The sequence below is a fragment of the Phaseolus vulgaris genome, chromosome 11 (assembly GCF_000499845.2).
Source record: "Phaseolus vulgaris cultivar G19833 chromosome 11, P. vulgaris v2.0, whole genome shotgun sequence".
NCBI classification, from domain to species: Eukaryota; Viridiplantae; Streptophyta; class Magnoliopsida; order Fabales; family Fabaceae; genus Phaseolus; species Phaseolus vulgaris.
The window spans coordinates 14,552,602-14,569,400 of record NC_023749.2 but is presented as its reverse complement, the minus strand read 5'-3'; the positions used below and the strand labels follow the sequence as shown (position 1 = coordinate 14,569,400).

The 16,799-nt window shown below is 34.7% G+C and overlaps 1 pseudogene; it reads left to right on the top strand.

Moving 5' to 3' along the window:
• The first annotated feature begins 14,251 nt into the window (after window positions 1-14,251).
• On the top strand, window positions 14,252-15,413 carry LOC137822255 (cytosolic sulfotransferase 15-like; annotated as a pseudogene).
• The last annotated feature ends 1,386 nt before the right edge of the window (window positions 15,414-16,799 follow it).

Here is a 16,799-nt window from a genome sequence, read left to right as displayed (position 1 = left end):
CCGAGAGGAACAACACCATTAACTTAGAGGAAAGAGAATAAGAATCCTGATGTATAGTTGTAGTTTTCCTTTGTAAAATTTGTTAGACACATATGGGCCTTTAATGAGCATCCATCCCTTTGGACCTTGTAGGATGTCCAAACACCTCAGAATCCTATTTAAACCGTAGTTAATTGGAAAGAAGGTGCATAAGAGTTAAACCCTAGTTTAACCAAGGATGGTGGACCTAATTGCCTCTTATTCTTTCTTTTATTTTTCTTAGACCCACATCCTTTTGTAATCATAGAGCTTAAGAAGGCTAAGGAATCAATTTATAGATTCTCTTGTTTCTTGCAAAATTAATCTTGAAACCGAATTTGAATCACATACATGGGAGTAATTCCCTATCCAATAATTAGTCCAAAACAGGATATTACTCTCTCCACTGAACTTCTACCTTCCCTGATTATCATCAAACCAAGAATTTGAGTTTCCTTCGCACACCTTCTTGATATATCCACCACCAATATTTAGTTTTGGACACAACAATATCATCTAACCCTCCCCAAGAACCATAGTTAGATTCTAGTACCTATTTCCAAAGTCTCCATTTCCATTTTCCTTATTAAACAGACTTGCATCCTTATTTCCTAGTCCTCCTTCCGATTTGGATTGACATAGAAAGTCCCATTTAACCCAGACATTTTGAACAAAGATAAGTTATATAAAGGGACATCTGAAATGAAAGATTTTATTAAAGTAACTCTTCCAGCAAAAGATAATTGTTTTCCTTTCCAACTAGAAAGCTTGCTTTTAGTTTTTGATATCATGTCATTCCAAAACACTTTTTTCCTATGATCATCTCCCATTGTAAACATTTGATTACAATTTAAAATTGTAGAGTATCTTAGAATATTAGTATGTTCTGCACCTATACCTGCGATTTTACTTTTTCTAAAGTTCACCTTCAACCTAGACACAAGTTCAAAACATCTTATAGTACATTTAATTGTTGTGATGTTTTTCACATTATCCTCACAAAAAAAGATAGTATCATCAATTTGATCCAAACCCACTCTAATCCCATAATAGAGTCCTTTTTGTTGGGCCACTATCATGACTCCAGCCAAACCAGCCACTATAAGAAATAGAGATGGTGCTAAAGGGTCACCATGCCTTAGGCCCTTTGTAGGTTGGAATTGTTCAGAAGGGCTTCCATTGACAAGTATTGATGGAAGAGGCCCAAGCACAAGCCCACATGCAAGCCCACCAAAGGGTAGATTTGGGCCAACCATAGAGTTATGGCCAAGAGGATCCAAGAAGACGTTCTTTTACATGTTCAAATGCCATAAACTCTAGTGTAGAATAGACTTTAATTTCTTGTCAAAATTAGCATAGGAACTTTATTTGTAATTTTCTTAGAATTAATTTTGGCACCTGAAACACCAACCTAGGTAAACTTAGAGTTTCTAAAAAAACCTCTAAATTTACCAAGGCCGGTCTAGAAAGCCCATGGAGGGGGTGAGCATAAAAACTAGACACACCCCTCCCCATGTGCTCATTTGTGCACCCATGTGCCATGTGCACCCATGTGCTTCACATTTACATTTCATTTGGCTAGCATTAGGGTTGCATTATGGTCCTCCTTAGCCTATAAAAGGAGGAGCCTACACCTTGTATTTTCAAGTTTATTGTGAGTAAAGTTATGCTGCCCATTTGTGCTCAACTTTGCTTCTCCCTAGAATCCTAGGCTCTAAACTTCAATTCCTTCATCTTTTCCTTTGGGCTGGCCGAACCACCCAATACCCACACTTATCATGCACCTACAAGATCAACACCACTCTTAGGAGGATCTTGCTCACTCTCATTCATTGCTTCCGCCCCATACTCTACATTGATTCAAGAAGAACTTCATGAAAATGCCATCAAGTATGAATATAGATGATGATTCTATGCAACTTCTAATCCATTTAATCCATGTAATTCCAAACCCCATCCTTTGGAACATATAAAATAGAAAATTCCTGTCCACAGAGTCATAGGCTTTCTCAAAGTCAGCCTTAAAAATGATATACTTACTCTTCTTCTTTCTTACCTCGTCTATAACTTCATTTGTCACAATTATGCTCTCAAGGATACCCCTTCCTTGAATGAAAGCCGATTGTTTATGATAAATGATTATATGCATAAGTTTTTGTAGTTTTCTAGCTAAATTTTTTGCTATGATTTTGTAAAAATTGCCAACTAAGGATATTGGTCTAAAGTCCTCTAATCTAACAGGATTAGTAATTTTAGGAATAATTGTGATGAAAGAGGCATTACATCCTTTTGGCCATTTCCCCCATTTGTGAAAGCATTATACAACTTTATATAACTCTATATTTATAATCTCCCATAATTTTTTAAAAAAGCTAAAATTGAAACCATCTGATCTAGGGGATTTCCTATCACAGTCCCACACTGCCTGTTTCACTTCTTCCATAGAGATTGCCTTTATCAAAACCCTATCATCCTCACTGCTAATTTTTGAGGAAGGAACATTATCTAAACAATTGAATTTCTCGTGAGCTCGTGAATCTTTCTTTATAGAACCTTAGAACTTCCCCCTTGACCCTTGATGGTTTCTCGCACCATTCATTCTCTACAAACACCCCATTCAATCTGTTTTTATGTGATCTCCATTTTATAATCTTATGAAAGAATTGTGTATTTAAATCCCCTTCTTACCGCCATTTAATTCTTGAATTTTGTCTATTAAGCATTTCAATTTTTAGGCACATATTTTTTCAAATCAGCAAACAAAGATTTCCTTTTTTTTTCTCTCATCCTCATTTAATCCACCTTGGTCATCTTTTGTGTCTAGATTGCTGATAATTTGTTCTAGGTTAATTAAATTTGTCTACAAAGAGCCAAACACCTCTTTATTCCAATTTTAAAGATTTCAATTTTTCCTTCATTTTCCATATTTCATTTCTTTCTAAATTTTGATTTTCCAAATCATTCTTAATACAATCTTTAAAGCTTTTGTCGGTTTGCCACACATTTAAATATCTAAACGATTTTGGTCCCCAATCTTGTTGAGATTGTTTTATAATATTAAAGTACAATGATCAGATACTGTTCTATTAAAGCGTATTGTTTACATTGTGGCCAAACATCCATAAATTCCACATTAGTGTTCTATCCAATCTTGATTTTGCCTCCCCATTTGTTCTGTACCAAGTGTATCTCCTTCCTACCATAGGTATGTCAAATAGTTCCATGTTTTCAATGAACTCATTAAAGTCCTTCATTTCCCAGAGTTTGACAACCTATTCTCTCATCTTGTTTTCTCACGACATTAAAGTCACCAAGTATACACCACAACTTAATATGGTTTTGTTCTTTAAATTTTAAATGTTCCTTGCACATTATTCTTTTTTCACTTAGACTACATGTAGAGTACACATTTACCACAACAATTAATTGGTTTTTATCAAGCATTATCCCTTGAACAATAATAAAGCCATTTCCTAGGTAATGATCTTCTAATTTAAAAGCACTATTATCCCAAATGGTAAGAATTCCCTTTGCTCCATTGTTAGTATTTTTATGTACCCAGTTTACATTCGATTTCTCCCACATGTTTTGGCATATCTTAGATTTTATATTTTCCATTTTAGTTTCTTGTAAGCATGCAAACTGTATAGCTTCCTTTGATACAATATTTTTTTTATGTATGTGCGTTTGTGATGTGAGCCTAACCCTCTACAATTAAAGCATAACATTCTCATTAATCAACATTCTCATTCCCTTCTTTTCTAGACAAATTACACTGTTGGTCTCTATTTTCCATAAAATTTATTTGTTTTATGACATCGTCCTCATCCCCAGAATATGTAAACCCCAACTTTTTCGCAAGATCCCATAATTTTTCAACCATAGGGCTATTTTTCAACCAAAACATCCTATTACAAATTCTAATTCCAGAATCAGAGACAAAAATAGATGGTTGTTTATTTGCTAACCTTTTGGATGTTCTCTTCACCCCTTTATTCGGTGCATGAGGCGATTTTCCCCTTTTTCTACTGGATTCACTAATGAGCATGTTGGACCGCTGGAGCAAGGAGCTGAGATTGATGTTAGTTTGGTTGATAAGGGACATATGGTTATGCACAATATCAAGATTAAAAGTGGGTTGCACAACCTCCTTTCCTTTTATCACACAATCGTTCTTTGCATCCTTTGTTTCTATGCCTTTCATTGTCCCACTAATTGTGGTCATTTCGTCCTCCCATTGATGTCTCTCACTGTCGCTAGGGCCATTCTCGTGCAAGCACTGAAATATGTGAGGGTTGAGATCAATGTTCGTTAGTTGGGCTTCATATCTCTGTTAGGGCTGGCTAGTGCATCCAGATTTTAAGGATATTTTTCCATCTTCACTCCCCCTCCCTTGCTGTCCACTACCGCCCCATTCGGCCCACAAAGTGTATCTGAAATATGGTTGACATTGGATGGTTTATTGTGAGGTGCACACATGGGTGACCCTTGAAAGCTAGGGCTGGCATGAATATTATCATTATGTGGGGCGCACATGGGCCACAAACCCAGCCCATCCCGCAAGATCATTTCATCTTCAATTTCTGCATGTTCCCGTCTTTGGGCTTGTGTCTCAATTGACCCATTTGTTTGGGCAACTCTAGGGTTGACGTGGATCATGTCCGTTGGGGTTTTGTATTCATTGTCTTGGGAAGCTGAATCTGGTACCACTGTGTCAGAAGAACAACTTTTCAGAGCTTCTCTCATCGTAGGTGAGTCGTACCTTCCCTCCGGCGTTGTCTCCAGCGAGATTCCGAGGTTCATTTTTGACACCACTTTTGAGTTGCAGACATAAACTTTTCAAGCTCCTTTCCATTATCGTAATCAGATACATCTTTCTCCTCACCAATGAAAGATTCAAACCAGAGTACTTCGTCCGTATTCATTTGTTTGAGATTATCATAGCAGATCAAGTCTTCTTCTATGCGTATTTGATATACAGATTCGTTGATCATCATACGTTTTGAGGAACGAGCTTCAGCTACGAATGGTATGGATACGAGAAGACGTGCGTATTGTAGTTCGTCATAGTTCTCAGTAATTTTATCTATTGCGAGAAGATTTCCGATATTGATTTTTGTGTTTACAAAGATTGACCATTCCCAGAGATGAAACGGTATCCCCCAAACTCTGACCCATACCCTTCGTTTTCCAACCGTGACAGAGTTATCCCATGGTCTAATGATATCAAAAAACTCCTATAGCAATTCTTTATTTTCCTTAATCATATCTTCCACACTAGTGACAGAGTTATCCCATGGTCTAAAGATATCAAAAAACTCCTATAGCAATTCTTTATTTTTCTTAATCATACCTTAATCACGTTAAAACAAAATGAGTATATATATGATTGTCTATATATTTAATTTAAAAAGTTAAATATTACTATAATCACTAAAAAACTGTATTAATTAAAATACTAATTAAGATAAATAAAGTAATAAAATATTTAAATTAAAATGAATTTTTTTAGATGCAAAATTCATTCAAGTAATTTATCTAATATTAATTAAGATAAACATATTTGTTTATTTTTTTTTACGATATCACAATATAAAAGTAAAAAAATAGATATAAAGTTAAAAAATCATTAAAAATATGAGAAAAATATGTGATAAGAATATTTTAATAGATCAATACTTCTTAACAATTTCAAAGTTTAAAAAGAAAATTTCATTCTAAAACGATTCTAAAACGTTTCAAGTAACATCCAATGTAAAAATCACATTAATTTAGGTTTATTTGAATAGCTTCATTTACGGAGTAAAATTGTAAAATTGTTGTTGCATTTGATAAAAAGTAAAAAATATTCAAATAGGTATAAATGGAATCATATCATATGTGGAAGTTTTTATTTAAAAAATATGTTTTTTTATTGAAAGTTGAGCGTTAATCCTCAAAGATACACTTTTTAATCACATTTATCTTTCTCTACTATTTTAATAATCAATTCTATATTTTATACTCCACACGTATTTTATATACAAAACAAAAAAAGGATAACAAAAGTTTTGTACATAGAGCCACCTCTAATGGGTTATAATTTTTATATACAAAAAGAAGGATAACAAAAGGTCGTTAAAAACAGTTTATTAAAATACATTTATGTGGTAAATAATCAAACTAAACTTAACACTACATATTTTCTAATACATTATCTTTTGTACACTTTCATGACACTCATAATTTAGAGCCAAAAGATAACGACTTATATTACTACAAAATCAATCTCTTTGTCATATATAATATGGTGTTTTCAGATATAAACGCAATGTTATATCATTTGGGTTTATTTATTGACTAGTTTCCACCAAAATTGACCATTATTATTGATTGATTGGGAATCAAAGAAAAAGATGATTATGTTGATTCAGCAGCATTAAAGAAGATGAATTGAGTCAGAATATTAACCCTGCACTGAGCCATTGCCACTAGCTGCAATTTTCATTCATCTACTCTACTCCCTTTCCGAATTCCTACCATGGCTGCAGTGTTGGTTGGTGCTGCTCTTCTCTCTGCTTTCCTTCAAGTTGCATTTCACAGGTTGGCTTCTCCACAAGGTCTTGATGGGACCAAATGCAGAAAGCTCTTGATTCTGGGGCTCATGGAAGTAGGATTTTTGTCACCTCACGCAGTAACAAAGTTGCTTTTTCCATGCACTAAGAAGAACACCACCAGAAAGAATTACAAGAAGACTATTGCTAGCAGTTGTTTGCAAAACATGTATTTGAAAATGATACTCAACCAAATACAGACGACAAGGAGATTGGTATGAACAATACTTCAATGATTTATTATCGAGATCTTGTTGACTTTTTAGGCTTAATCCCAAATCTTACATTGGTGAGTTCATTGTTTGGGGAGAAGGTTTGAGAGTTATAAACTAACCTCTCCTCCTTCATTGTAATATATCTCAATTTGTAATATCTTCTCCCACCTTAATAAATTTGGGTTGTTTCAGATGTGCTCGGAGATTAGGCTAAACTGACTTAACTCCGTTAACAAGTTTCAGGTGTGTTTTTTTCTTCTTTATTTCTTTTATTATTCCGCTCTATTTATTGGTATTATGCTACTTTCTTTTCTGTTGTAGTATAGTATTCAATATTATTTATCAGGTAGCTCTGATAGTGTTCTATCTGGTTCATTTGTTATGAACTAGTTCAATTCACTAGTTGTGTTGTTTTAGTGGGGAAAGTACCCGATTTTCCCAACAAGTGGTATCAAAGCCGAAGGTTCGACCTTGGGTTGTCTGAATTTTTGTTTGTAATATTGAATACTATATTTTGAGTCTGTAATGACAAATAAAGATCAAGATGTCTAAAATATTCCATCCAGGGTGTCGGGCTCCTCGTCATCATGGTTGAGGTTCCCGGTGTCCAGTTTGAAATTGGCGGTGGAAATATTTGATGGCATTGGCCATTTCGGCATGTGGCAAGGAGAGGTCTTGGACTCTCTTTTTCAGCAGGGTCTTGATATTGCTATTGAGGAAGAGAAAGGTCAAAACAGGTTTCTAAAAAAGAATGGTCAGAACAAGCTCCTAATGAAGAAAATGTTGTTCCGATTTGACTACCAACAAGGTACTACTATGAATGAACACATCACTATATTTAATCAATTAGTAGTAGACCTTTTTGAATTTAGATGTGAAGTTTGAGGATGAGGATTTGACTTTGAACAAAATTTGGTAGGACAAAATAATAACTACAATGATGATTGATGAACTACCAACAATAAATTTGGATTTTCCTTTATTAGTTAATATAATATTTCAACCGCAAATTAATGATTCATTCTACAAGCTGGAAACAGATGAAACCGTGGAATAAAAACCATCACCAAACCAACCAAATATGACCAAACTTTGCTTCCATCCACCACCATTGCAACACACACGGTGTGTACAAAAATATAATTTTGGTGGGTGCATATTATCAATGGAAAAATGACCCCCACCCACCCCCTCCCCCTTCTATTAAAAGAAACCTTGGGACAACTTCACCTATTTACTTCATATTCAACTTTCGATTCTCCATTTTCGTAATTGCTCCACTTTAATTTCCATCATTTTTTTATATACCTAGAATAAGAAATGTCATCCGTTATGGCTTATTTGCATTTTAATTAAGATTAACATAGTTTTTTCAAGAAAAATAACTTTTGTCAAAAGTAACAATATTGTGTTTTCGAAGAATATTCAGTTACCTTAAATGTAACTACATACAAACATGCACTTAATTGATCCAAAGTGGGAAACTATTTTTCTTAAAAAAACTATTATGTGATGATTTCTGCAATGATGGTCGTTATCACAACTCCATGCCATTTTATACTCTGCAGAAACATACATAATGCAACAATAATGGTTTCAAGTTCAAATTAAATCCAATTCAATATTCATGTGTCGTACAATCCTATGACCTACATCTAACATAGTAACATCTCTATCTCACCAAAAAAATAAAAAATAAAAGACCAAAATAGGACATACAAACATAATAATGGTAAGACAACATGACAGTGCAAAAACTGCTTCATAGGTCACCACATAAAAAGGAAGGGGTCACCACTTCCCCATGTCATTGTTACTAATTTAGAACATTAACATTCACATTGAATTCTATCACCAATAACTCAGTCCCTAACCTTCTGGACAAACAAAAACTTCAAAACCAGTCCCAAATTCGCAGAGCACAAAACAATGAAATCCAAATGCATTCAAACTTCAAAACTCAAAAACCACACACCAAACAAACAAACGAAATTACACTACACTCAACGCTAAAAAACGGAAAGCAAAGCAATAGCAAAACAATAAAACAAATAACCCCGTACCAAATGAAGCAAAATACATACCTCAATCGAAATCACACTCTTAAACGAAAACCCTAAACACCTCAAGATAACAATACACCTTCTATGCTTCCTTCTCCCTTCAAAAACCGCCACAATCGAAAACCCTAATCCCTCCAAATCCCGCTGCTGCTTTCGCTGGATGACGCACACAAAATCGCACGTCTTCGTTCGCAACCAACAACACTCAAATGCAAACGATCTCCCTTCGCAATCCACAACCCTCAAACGAAATGTTCTTCCTTCCGAATCCTACCTTTCAAACACACATTTCAAACGCTTTTCATTCCAGAAACGCACCGTTCAAATGCATTTTTTTTCTCAATTTTTCCACCTCAGCAACTGGGACCCACACACTATTTGTTTAATATTAAAATCGCCATGCCAGATGATTGTATTCTAGAGAAACGCAAATAGGGGTGTCAAAATATCGGTACCGTATTGATAAATAGTTTCTAAATTGGTATCTAATTAGTTACCAAGGTTTTTGCTAACAAATTTTTTGAATTTCTAAAATGGTCTCTAATTTAGTCACTATAGCAACTAATTATTTTTTATCTCTAAAATTAATTTTTATTTAATAATTTTCTTGTAGTAAATAAGGAAAAAGATTTCATATTATATTTTCTCATGTTAGATCGAATGTGATATCTTCTATTGGACAGTTTTTTCATATTATATTATATTTTCATACATGAGAAGGATTAAACTTCCTTAAAACCAGCTTCTAAAAAACTTCTTAGATGCATAACAATATTAAAATTAGGTATCTCAGTGTAGCATTAGGGTTTGAATTTTAAGATTATAAATATGATATATTTCATTATTTTAGTTGGTAAAAAATATTGATTTATTCTTATTATTACTATATAATTTTATATAAAATTATAATAGTTATTGGTAATATAATTTTTTATGGGAAAAACGCACGCGGAAACAACATACATAATCATGAATCAATTGTAGAAAATAAACAACACAAGATTTAACGTGGTTCGGTTGCTAACTGCAACTTACATCCACACGAGCAACTATTAGGTTTTCATTATATCCTGTTGCACACCAATTACAAGTACAATGATCTCTTTAAATAAAGATTATAAAAGGGACACAATGATTAAGCCCACTCACTAAACATGTGTCTAGTTAGCCCAACCCAATTGGTCCTGGCTTCATACCCAACAATCTCCCACTTGAAGCCACATAACAATGTTCACCTGTGCTTCAACTGTGTACAATGATTAAGCCCACTCACTAAACATGGTGTCTAGTCAGCCCAACCCAATTGGTCTTGACTTCATACCCAACAATCTCCCACTTGAAGTCACGAAACAATGTTCACCCGCGCTTCAACTGTGTACATATACTTCTGTAATCTGTCGACGGAACTCAATGTTCCAACTCTAGTTGCCACCAACCTTCTTAATCACTTTGAAGACTTCGTTAAAACTCCCATGAGTTTCAATACGTTAGTCAGTGACCCGTTCTCTGTTCCTACCGGCTCCCACTTACAGGAACTGCCAGATCCTGGAACAACCTGAGAACAAACACTCTCCATATTCAACAAGAAATTTTCTGGAGAAGTTTCAACTGCTGGAATACTGGTTCTCCTAACCCACTGTGGTCTAGGAACCTCAGCTGAAGCACAACCCGTGCTCCCACTGTCATAAGTACCTCTAACTGGTCTACCTGAACCTTTCCATGCTTGTTCATCCTGAATCTAACCTATGGCTCTGGGTTTCTCTCTTGTAAAGACAACCCTCTTCTGCCCACGAGATTCTGTGAACCAGACTTTGTTTATCTTCTAAACTAGGATGCTCACTCACTCAGACGCGGTAATCCGACCATATACAACGAACCTTTCTTTCTTCCGCAGGCCATGACAAGATTTCCCTTGACAACCTTCCACTGCTGATTTCCGAACTTCACTTCATGTCCCTGTTCGTCCAACTGCCTAACAGAAATCACAATTTTCGTTAAGCTTGGAACAACTCTGACATCCTTCAAAGTCCAGAAACCAACTAGTGTCTTCAAGACTGTCACCCATGCCCGTAACATCAAGAGTTCTGTTGTCTGCTAGTCTTACCTTTCCAAAGTCTCCAATAACTAGATTCTGCAATGCTTCAGAATCCATGACCTAGGTATGCACACTGTTATCCGCGCAACAGAATAAAAGATCCTCGTCCGCGAAGTCTTTTGCAATGTTGACTTATTTATCATTTGGGCATTGATTCCTGAAATGCCCCACCTTCTTGTAGTTCCAACATGTTACACTTGAGCAATCCTGAGTCTTTGACTGACTCCTTTTGTTCTTGCTCCCACTATCTCTGATATTTTTCTTACCTATGAAGACATATAGTGATTCACTACATAATTCCCCACAACTCCTTCTTCGGACATCCTCGCCAAGAATGAGATCTCGAATCTTCTCAAAAGTGAATCCATCGGATCCCGCTGAACTGGTAACTGTTGTAACCGTTCCAGACCAATTGTCAGGCAAAGACAATAGCAGTAGTAAAGCTTGACCTTCATCATCAAACTTATGCCCACTAACATAAGTCAGGCTAAGATCGAATTCATTTTATTAATGTGCTCAGTAACTGAACTGTCTTAACTTCGTGCCGCAGCGAAAAACAGCCATACCCCGCGCCTAGCACTGCACCGTCACTGCTGCACCAGCAGAAAAATGCACGCGCCACCTTGCGTCGTCCATCACTGTCATCGCACTGCACCTTTGTGCTGTCTCGCTCACCTCAAGCACCTGCACTTGTTCATCGTGAAACACGATCTGCCGCCTTACTGGCGCACTCTGTCGCACTGCCTAGACACGACCCTACTCCGAGCAAGCCACCTGCACAACGTCGCGACCCACATCGCTGCACGTTGCACCGCCTACTGCACGCGCCTGCCGCGAGTCGTAGGTCTGGCTGTCACGAATCCTGGGCCGCCGTGAAACCCTAATTTTGGGACGCCGCTGCAGCCCCTGCAAAACCCTAGCTTTGGGACGCTATTGTCGGCTATGTGAAACCCTAACTTTGGGACACTACTACAACCCTTGTGAAACCCTAACTATGGGATGCTACTACAGCTGCAATTTTCACGTCTCGTTGATTAATTTCTACTGATCGGATCTCTAATGTGTAAACGAACCAAGCTCTGATGCCACTTGATGGGAAAAACGCACGCGGAAGCAACACACATAATCACGAATCAACTGCAGAAAATAAACAACACAAGATTTAACGTGGTTCGATCGCCAACTGCAACCTACATCCACACGGCAACTATTAGGTTTTCATTATATCCTGTTGCACACCAATTACAAGTACAATGATCTCTTTAAATAGATATTATAAAAGGGACACAATGATTAAGCCCACTCACTAAACATGTGTCTAGTCAGCCCAACCCAATTGGTCCTGACTTCATACCCAACAATCTCCCACTTGAAGCCACGAAACAATGTTCACCTGCGTTTCAACTGTGTACAATGACTAAGCCCACTCACTAAACATGGTATCTAGTTAGCCTAACCCAATTGGTCTTGACTTCATATCTAACATTTTTTTACCAATGCTACGTGTAGAATTTTGATAATTTTTTCTTTGTTAGTAGTCTTATTAATATATTTGTACGCAATTATAATAATACACGTTTATTTTCTGGGAGCTATGAATTGGTTTGATGAAGAGAAAGCACAAAAAATCTATCTTATTCGTTGGCTAAACGTGTTAACATGGGGATTATGACTTATTTTCTTTAAAATGAAATTGGTTTGACAATGGACAGAGTTATAGGCTTTATTTTCTCTTTCAATTGTATGAAAAAGGTTATAATTCTTATATTAATAATAATATTTATTGTAATAATCTATCTCTAAAATTTAACTATTTTTCCAATTCTTTTCTAATATAAATAGTATTTTAAAGTAATATTTTACTTTATTATATCATTAATAGTGAGGATTCTGATAAATGATTTGATGACAATGTTAGTCTCTAAACTGTTTTCTGATACATATCATGTAATATTTTTTTATATTATTATATAATAAAAAATCATGAAATAATAATCAAATTTAAAAATCAAAATTACTTAGTTATATTAATTAAATTAGATATTAATTTAGAAACTAATTATTTTTTATATCTAAAGTGATTTTTATCATTAATAAAAATTAATAAAATAATTTATAAATTTGTATCTAAATTAACTTTTAGCGACTAATATTTTAAATTTTAAATTAATCTTTAAAAAAATTAATAGAAATTAATTTAAAATATAAAAAAGTAAGTAACTAAAATATTAGTAATTAAGTAATTTATAAAGTTTTATTAATAATAAAAACTAATTTAAAATATAAAAAGGTAAGTAACTAAAATATTAATAATTAAATAATTTTATAAAATTTTATTAATAATAAAAACTATTTTAGATATTAATATATTTTTTTAATTTATATAATGATCTTTAATTTAATTATATAATAACTAATTATTTTGATATTTAAAATTAGTTTTTATTTTATAATGTTAATAGTGAGGATTTTTTTTGTGGTAAATGATTTCATAAAAATATATGTTAGTGGAAGAAGATGTATTTTGTTATTTGAAAGAAACATATATATCTCTAAGGTTAACATCTTATAAATATTTTATTTAATTTATTAATTTTTATCAGTAAAAACAAAAAAAAAGTGTGTGAGCCTTAACTTGGTGTCCCTACAGTAGCAGCAGGTGTTGTTCATTATTTATCATTTACCCCACCTATCAATTATATGTCTGCCACCCCTTTCTTTAACTAATTTTTGGACCATATTTAATTTGCATTTTCAAAACAGTTTAGTTTTTGGCTGTTTCAGTTTTTATGATAAACATTGCACGTGGTCAGTTTTTTTTTGTAGGGTTAGCATTTTGTTGTATTGCTGATTATGTTGTATGAACACAAAAGTGAAAGTCCACTAATCACGATAAAATGTCAATACTCGCAATAAAAAGTTAAAGTTAGATAATTTCAAAAGTTTTTTAAAAAAGTATTTTCTATAAAAGACATTTAAATTATTACTTTATTTTACGTTCTTTTAAAATTAAAATATTTATACATAATATTTTATATTATTATTCGCATTTTAAAATTAATATATATTCACAATTTTTATAATATTTTATTTCTTTTAATTTGATATTTCTTTTGAAAAAATTATTTAATAAATATTTGGTTGTGATTATGAATATACCGAGGATGGAAGAATAAAAAGTAACTCCGAAAAAACTGGAAAATCTATAAATTAATACAAGTAAAAAGCTGGAAATCTAGAAATCAATTTAATAAGTTCTATAAAAGCTATCTCTTGCTAAGCTATGTTTTCATCCATTCATATTCAAGGTACTCCAATGGCTTTGGCAAGTCACAAACAAGCAAACGAAGAAAATGACCTAACCCTCTCCCTTCCCAAGGAGACGGGTTTGGGTGCAGCTCCCCATATATATCTATTTCAAGACTTTTGGTGCCCAACAGTTCATGTTCAAGGCGTGAACAAGTTTCAAAAACATTTTCATGCAAATGAAGATGATGTTTTTGTTGCCAGCTTTCCAAAATCAGGTATTACGTGGTTGAAAGCCCTCACTTTTGGCATTGTAAACCATCAACGTTTTTCCTCTTTCGACCACCATCCATTACTCTCTTCCAATCCTCATCAACTTGTGCCCTTCCCTGAATTTATGTATTCTCATAATTTGCATGACCAAATTATTTCCCTCTCCAACATGGTGAGCCTAGACTTCTTTCTACTCACTTACCATTCCCTTTATTGCCTGAATCCATCACAAAATCCAATTGCAAGATCATTTATATATGTAGAAATCCATTTGACATTTTTGTTTCAGCTTGGGAATTCTTTACTAAAATGAAGTCACAGTCTTTACCTTTATCATTCGAGGAAGCATTTGAAAAGTATTGCAATGGGATAATGTTGTTTGGTCCATGGTGGAGTCATATGTTAGGTTACTGGAAGGAGAACATAACTAGACCAAACAAAGTTTTGTTCTTAAAGTATGAAGATCTTAAAGAGGATACAATATTTCATGTGAAAAGAATTGCAGAGTTCTTGGACTCTCCCATCACTCAAGGAGGAGAGAGTGACACAGTGATTGAAAACATAATCAAACTATGTAGATTTGAGACGATGAAGGATTTGGAAGTTAACAAATCAGGATGTGTATTTAGTGTTGTAGAGAACAAAGATTTCTTTCGGAAGGGTGAAATAGGAGATTGGATAAATTACTTTTCTCCTTCTATGATAGAAAAGTTATCCAAAATCATTGAAGAAAAATAGGTGGATCAGGTCTATCATTTAAAGTGCATTCCTAGATTCCAATGCAATATGTGAGTCCATAAGAGCCAACATGTTGTATTGTGTAGAACAAATGATATTGTGATCTTTGCTTTTGATAAATAAAGATGTACTATTTTTATGCTTTTGATAAATAAAGAACTATGTTTATATAGCTTCCAGCCAATAAAAAAAATCATCTAGCTTCGAACTTCTTGTCTCTTACAATTCTTTTAACCATGACTCTAGAGTTCTGTATTAAAAATTGTTCACTGTTGTATATTAGGCAATGTGGCAGAGAAGAAGCACTTCTTTCAGAAGGGTGAAATAACTACCACAGAAACATCATTTTTCGTCGGCAAAAGACGAATGTAAATCAAAGAAAATTGATGAATAAACGTCAGTAATGCGTCGCCAAGAAACCAACCAAAAAAGCATGGAAGCAAAATTAATTTGTGTCGGTCAATAAAAATGACGCAAATTACATAAGTCAAACCGACATGAGACACACGAATATCGTCCTTTCTTTTGGAAGGGACAAAAGATGCTTCTCTTCCTCATATGCTTGTGGCCCTTCAGTTGAAGCCATTGGAACCTGTAGCTATAGAATGTGAATGATAACTTAGCAGTGACAGGTTGATGATAATTTGCCTTAGTAAGGGATATCTTTTACAACGTCATCTAGTCTTTTCATTCTTCTCGAAGGAACTTTTCAAGGAAAATGTACTGGACCAGAGCGCTTAGAACTCAGTGGTCGGACCTTGGTACATGGCACAAACAGGTCAGCTCGGCCCTTGGGCCAGAATAACGGGCCATGTAATTGGGCCCTAGTTGTATGTATAAGTCCATTTTTGTATAATTAAGGTAATTCTTTATACGTAAGGCCTAGGTGACTAGCGAGGGGTAATTGTAGGGGTGCACTTAGTGCGCATAGGGTCTAGTTGAAGTAGTGTTTTCTTTTCAAACCTAAGCCTATGTGTTTTAGGGCACGCAGAGGTAATGAAAGATAGCGTAGCACTAAGTAGGGTGCCTACGTAAGCAGAATGGACCCTTGATGTTGGTACATGAGTTAATGCCCTGGTGGTTATTCTCTTATTATTTTATAGATTATGTTCACCGTGAGAGTGTGCCCCTGAACAAAATATTTTTTGTTGAGTGTGCTTTCAGTTGAGATTATATTTTCGTGATAGAAAGTTGTTACAAGAGGTAAGCTATAAAAGGGGCTTGAGACCCTAGGTTAAGGTATGCTGTTTCTAAGACTGAAACTTACTACTTCTTAAACTCTTATAACTGACTTGATCGTCAGAGTGCAATCAACAGGTAGGGCCCCCCTCTATTTCAACGGAGCTACGTTTAAGAGCAACAAGAGATATGATGGATTCGTGAAGAGACTGACGAAGTTAGATCTTGTCATAAGAGTCAACCGACGAGCAAGTCAATCGGCAAGAACATTTGGCGCCCACCGTGGGGCCTGATAAAACCAGATCCCACCTGCAGTTGTGCTCGAGTTCCTAGACATGATGAGGAATACAAGACAATGTCCATTGGGATCTGAAGGGAA